The sequence below is a fragment of the Panthera pardus genome, unplaced genomic scaffold (genome assembly GCF_024362965.1).
Source record: "Panthera pardus isolate Hobbes unplaced genomic scaffold, ASM2436296v1 HiC_scaffold_16, whole genome shotgun sequence".
NCBI classification, from domain to species: domain Eukaryota; kingdom Metazoa; phylum Chordata; class Mammalia; order Carnivora; family Felidae; genus Panthera; species Panthera pardus.
Window position 1 is genome coordinate 101938071 of NW_026526721.1, and position 6814 is coordinate 101944884.

Consider the following 6814-nt stretch of genomic DNA (forward strand, 5'->3'; position numbering starts at 1 on the left):
AAATACCAAATAAAAAATTAATAATAAAAAAAACCCTCTATGTGTCAAAAGTTGCAAGGCATAGCTAAAATTCTACTTTTGGGAAACTTTATAGTCTTTAATACATTTATCAAGGATAAGCAAGATTAAAAACTAAAAAAAAAAAAAAATCTGGCTTTCAACAGAGTTACAGGTACAGTGCAACAGAGAAAACTCAAAGAAAGAAGCTCACAAATTATAAATGTAAGAAGAGGCTCTCTGCTCCTCTCTGTTTGACAGGCAACCACATCTGTGCCAGCTGCATCCCTGAGACACAATGGTGATGGTCGGAGTAAACAGATTTGGCAGTACTGGGTGCCTGGTCACCAGGGCTGTGTTTAACTCTGACAAAATGGTTATTGTCATTATCAGTGACCCCTTCATTGACTTCAACTACACGGTCTATACGTTGCTGTATGATTCCAACCAATGCAAATTCAACAGCACAGTCAAGGCTGAAAATGGGAAACTTGTCTTCTATGGAAAGCCCATCTCCATTTTTTAAGAGTGAGATCTCATCAATATCAAATGGGTTGGTGCTGGTACTATGTTAAGGAGTCCACTGGGGTCTTGACCACCATGGAGAAGTCTGGGGCTCACTTGAAGGGTAGGACAAAGAAGGTCATAATCTCTGTCCCTTCTGCTGATGCACCCAGGTTTGTGATAGGTGTGCACCATGAGAAGTATGACAACTCCCTCAACATTATCAGCAATGCTTCCTGTGCCACCAACAGCTTGGTCCCTCTTGCCCAGGTCATCCACAACAACTTTGGCATCATGGAGGGACCCATGACCATAGTCCATGCCATCACCGCCACCCAGAAGAGCGTGGACAGCCCCTCTGAGAAGCTGTGCCATGTTGGCTGAAGGGCTGTCTAGAACACTATCCCTGCTTCTACTGGTCCTACTAAGGCTGAAGGCAAGTTTATCCCTATACTGAATGGGAGGCTCATCAGCATGGCCTTCCATGTCCCCACCCTCAACATCTGACCTGCCACCTGGAGAAAGCTGCCAAAGACAATGACATAAAAAAGGTGATGAAGCAGGCATTGGAGGATGCCCCCCTCAAGAGCATCCTGGGCTACAGTGAGGACCAAGCTGCGTCCTGCGACTTTAACAGTGACACTCTTCCATCTTAAATGCCGGTTCCGGCATTGGTCTCATTGACCCCTTGGTCAAGCTCATTTTCTGGTATGACAATGAATTTGGCTACAACAACTGGGTGGTGGGCCTAATGGTCCACATTGCCTCCAAGGATTAAGAGCCCCCAACAAGTTGACAGACTTCTGAGTTCTTACCAGCCAGAACTAAGAATCCTTAGCAATCACCTGAGACATTCATTAGAGAGCCATAAGAAGTGACACCTTGGTAATTTGAATTATCTCTGGAGTGAAAAGGTTATGCGAGTTGACCTTAATACATCTTTAAAATATTCCCTCGAGGGATCAAACCGATTCCATAACTTGGCCATTTGACAAAATAAAAGCAAACAATCTATTAGAAAGGACAACAAAATCCCAATATTCAACAACATACTGACCACCATAACTACAGTTGAAGACCACAGGCTCCCCTATTAGTAACTGATGGAACAAGCAAGTATTAAATTTGTAAGGATATAGGCGACTTGAATAACACTATCAACCTCCTTGGCCTAATTGATATTTATAGAACACTCTACCTAACAATGGGAGAATACACATGAAATATTCAACAAAATAGAGTATATGCTGGGCCATAGACAAGCCTAATAAAATTTTTAAAGTTTACATCATACAGACTATGTTCTCTGAACATACTGGAATTAAATTAAAAATCAAAAAGTAAAGTAAAAAATACCTGGAAATACTCCATACAATTGCGTTTTCCACAACAATTATTTTCAAATAATCCGCAAGTCAACAAAATTAAAACCAGATATTATGTATATAGTTAACGGTATTTTGATAGTGTTGTATGACAGGTTGTGGCTACATTTGTGGCAAACACAATATAATATATGGAGTTGTTGTACACTGACTGTTGTACACTTGAAACTAAGTAACACTGAGTATCAACTATATTTTAATAGAAAAAAAATGTTTGGTAGAATTCACCAGTGGGAGGAGGGGGAGTTGAAAAGAAAGAGATATATGGGAATAAAGGAAAATAAAAATATAATGTATGAAAACTGTTAGACTGCAGCTAAAACAGTATTTAGAAAGAAGTTTGAATATTTAGTAGCTTAAATTATAAAAATAAAAAAATTGAAGTTAATAACTAATTTTTCACCTTAAAAAGCTAGAAAGAAAAAATCAGATTAAAGCCAAGTAAGCAAATTGAGGAAAATAATAAAGATACGAGCAGAAATCAATTAAATAGAAAGTAAACCAACAATAATTCAAGGAAACCAGAAGATCATTGAAAAGATCAGTAACATTGGTAAACTCCTAATGAGCGTGATCAAGAAAAAGAAGTACACAAATTACGAGAATTATGGGAAAAAGAGGAGATATCACTATATATCTTAACAGCATGGTAAGGATAAACAAAAAGGTATATTATAAACCAGGTAATGGCAATAAATTTGACAACTTAGATGAAATAGACAAATTATTTGAAAGAAACAAAACACCTAGCTTGCTTAAGAAGAATTAGATATCCTGAATAGCCATACAGCTATTAAACACACTCAATGTGCAGTTAAAAATCTTCTGAGAAAGGCAAATCCAGGCACAGGCAGTTTAATAGTGAATTCTACCAATCATTTAAGAATGAAAACAATAACAGTTCTATACGAACTCTTTTACTTTTTAAAATTTTTTAATGTTTATTTATTTTTGAGACGGAGAAAGACAGTGTGTGGGGGTGGGAGGGGGAGAGAGGGAGACACAGAATCTGAAGCAGGCTCCAGGCTCTGAGCTGTCAGCACAGAGCCAGCAGTGGGGCTTGAACTTGTGACATGAGATCATGACCTGAGCAGAAGTCGATGCTTAACTGACTGAGCCACACAGGCGTCCCCAAACTCTTTTAGATAAAAAGAGGGAAAGCTTACCAGCTAATTTTATAAGGCTAACATTTTCCTGTACCAAAAGCAATCAGACTATGTAAACAAAGGAAACTGAAACTAGTTTCTATCATGAATACACAAGCAAAATTCCTTTAAAAATATTGACATGTCCAACACAGAAATATGTAAAAACAGTAAAATATTATGACAAGAAAGATTTATTCCAGGAATGCAAGGTTTTTTGTTTTTTGTTTTTTTTTTTTTTTTTAGCATTTAAAAAAATCAATCAATATACTTCTGTATTTTAAGAAAATAGAAGAGAGAAAAACCCCATCGTCATTGCCATTGATTCAGAAAACGTCATTTGACCAAATTCAACATCTATTCTTGATCAAAATTTTCAGCACACTGGAAATTGAAGGAAATCTTATCAATCTGCTAAGGGACATATGAAAGCTACTGCAAGTTGTTTCATATTTAATAAGGAGCAAGGCAAAGATTTCTACTCCCACCACTTCTTTTCATACATTTACTGGATGTCCTAGCCAATGTAATAACAGAAAAATGTGTCAAAAACATATGTAAAGAAAGAAATAAAACTGTCTTTATACCTAGATGATACAATTATGTACATAGAAAATCTTGATGATCAAAAATCTATCAGAATAAATACGTGGGGGCACCTGAGTGGTCCAGGTTGTTGGGCTCCTGGTTCTTGATTTCAGCGCAGGTCATGATCTCATGGTTTGTGAGATCGAGCCCCGTGCTGGGCTCTGTGCTGACAGTGTAGAGCCTGCTTGGGATTCTGTCTCTCCCTCTATCACTCTCTCAAAAATAAATAAATAAACAGCTAAAAAGAAACGATAAATATGTGAGTTTAACAAAATCAGTGGCACAAAGACAATATATATAAATCAATTGTGATCTTACATCCCAGCAATAAATTATTGGATATATAAAAATAGTTTATATTATTTAAGAGTATCAAAGACAGGAAATAATTAGGGATAAGTTTAACAAAATAAGTGCATACCTATACACTGAAAATCACAAAATATTTTTGAGAGAAACTGAAGAATTAGTCAAGGAAGACATATCCATATTTATGGATTGAAATACCGAATATTATTCTGACCCAATTATTCCCAGAATAATCTATATGTTCAATGCAAATCCAATTAAAATTTATGCAAACTTTTTTAGTAGAAATTAATGAAAAATTGAAACATATAATAATGCAAATGACCTAGGCTAACCAAAATAATTTTCTTAAAAAGTCAAATTTGGAGGACTTAGTATAAAGCTACAATAATAAAGTGTGGTTTTGGTGTATCTATAGACATGAAGACCAATGAAACAGAAAGCAAAATCTTAAAATAATGTAACACAATAGTCAGATTGAATTTTACTGATTTTTGATGAAAGTGTCTATGTGACTCAACAGAGAAAAAACATTCCTTTCACCTAATGGTGTCAAAACAACTGAATGTCTGTATGTAAAAGAAAATAAACCTCAAGTTCTTGGTAACATCATGCACAAAAATTGTCTGAATATGGATCATAGACTTAAACATATAAGCCAAAACTATGAGACTTCTAAATGAAAGTATTTCAGGGAAAATGTTGAAAAACCTTTCAATAAGCAAGAATTTCTTAGGATACAAAAGCATGAATTTTTAAAGAAAAAAAGCTGAGCAACTGGAATTCGTGAAAATGAAAATCTTTTTGAATGATACAATTAATTTTATATACTGATGAACAAAATGAAAAGGTAATAAAAGTACTTGAAGAAAATAATTGTACTACATCTTTTTGACACAAGACTTATATATAAAAGGCATAAGGAATTTTTACAATTCCATATTTACAGAACAAGAAACCTAACAAAAAAGGGCAACATATTTGAATAAGCACTACTCAAAAGAAGACACAGAGATAGACAATAAACACATAAAAAAATATTTGACATCTTTAGCCACAGGGATATGCAAATTTCAAATAATAATCAAATATCAGTACACAGCATTGTCTTTGAAAATTTTAAAAACTGACAACTGTCGTTTATAATGCAAAGAAACTAAAATCATCATGCATTGCCGAGGCCAGGGGATATAAAATGGTACATCTACTTGGAAAACAATTTGGCAGCTTCTTAAAAGGTGAAACATAGAACACACAACATGCATAAATACCTATATACATACAACCCAGCAATTCCAGTCTGAGAAATTCACCCCATAAATTGAAATGCATACCACACAACCGTGTACTAAATGTGTCTCCTTATAATCGATAGGTTAATGGCCTAGACCTCCATGTGGTGATATTTGGAGTTGAGGCCTTTGGGAGATGATGAAGTTTACATGATGTGCTGAGGGTGGCACTCCCAAGATGGGTACGTTTGTAAGCTGAAGAGACCCCAGAGCCTCCTCTCTCTCCACATGCTTGCACCAAGGAGTGGATATGAAAGCACACAGTTTAAAGGTGGGTTCTACAAGCCAGGAAAAGGGCCCTCCCCTAGAACTAAATCTGCCAGCATTGATTTATCTTTATCTTGGGTTTCCCAGACTACACAACTATGAGAAATAATTTCTGTTTTTTAAGCCACCCAAGTCTATGGTATTTTATTTTAGTGGCCTGAACTAAGACACATGCAAATCTTTATATCATAAAGCACATAGCGGCCTTATTCCTAGTAGTCCTAAACTGACAACCCTAGATGTCCAGCATCATGTGAAAGAACAACAACAACAACAAAAAAATGGTGCTATACCCATTTCATGGAATACTTAGCCATAAAATAAAAGAAAGTACTGATACACATAGCAACATGGATGAATCTCAGAATCACCCAGAAAGAAGCCAAATACGAGAGAACACATACTTTGTGATACAAATATGCAGTTCTAGAAGAGACAAATGGATTTGGTAGTTACAGAAAACGCTTCAGTGGTGGCCTGGGGCCTAGGCTGGGGTGGGATCTGGGAGGGTTTGACAAACAAGAGCCAGGCACAAGAGAATGTTTTTGGTTTGAGTGAATGTTGATTGTGGAAGAGGTTATACAGAAGTGTATGTGTGTGTGTGTGTGTGTGTGTGTGTACATGTGTATGCGCATGTGTGTGACATGACTCATCAAATTATACACTTGAAATAGATGTATTTATTTTATATAAATTATATCTGAGCATTATTATAAAAACCAAAATTAAAATGTTAGAAAACCAACGTTAAATGGAAAAAAAAAAACATAAAATGCAAAAACTTATAAAATAAAAGAATAAGTGTAGGTGCACCTGGGTGGCTCAGTCGGTTAAGCATCCGACTTCAGCCTGGGTCATGATCTCGTGGTTCGTGAGTTCAAGCCCCGTGTGGGGCTCTGTGCTGACAGCTTGGAGCCTGGAGCCTGCTTCGGATTCTTTGTCTCCCTCTCTCTCTGCCCCTCCCCAGCTCATGCTCGCACTCTTTTTTTTGTCAAAAATAAATAAACTTAAAAAAAATTTTTTAAAAGAATAAGTGTAGAAAAGAATAAGAGCAGGTAAATAGATTAATAAATAACAAATTGAAATGGTAACCAAAGACCAACTCATACACCAAAGAGGCCCAGACTTAATTTTATAGATATAAGTATATACTCTTCTGAAAGTGTAAAGGTGTACGTAATTTCTGTCTTATTTCAGTTGTTACAGCAAATCATAAAAAAGCAAGCATTCCCAATTTATTTTACAAAACTATGGCCACCTTGATTAGCAAAGTGGATTGGGAAGTACAAAGAAATCACAGGCATACTTTGTATGGAATCACAGAAGT

At 35.9% G+C, this 6814-nt stretch overlaps 1 pseudogene; it reads left to right on the forward strand.

Annotated features, from left to right (window-relative positions):
- Positions 1-295: 295 nt before the first annotated feature.
- On the forward strand, positions 296-1279 carry LOC128777420 (glyceraldehyde-3-phosphate dehydrogenase-like; annotated as a pseudogene).
- The last annotated feature ends 5535 nt before the right edge of the window (positions 1280-6814 follow it).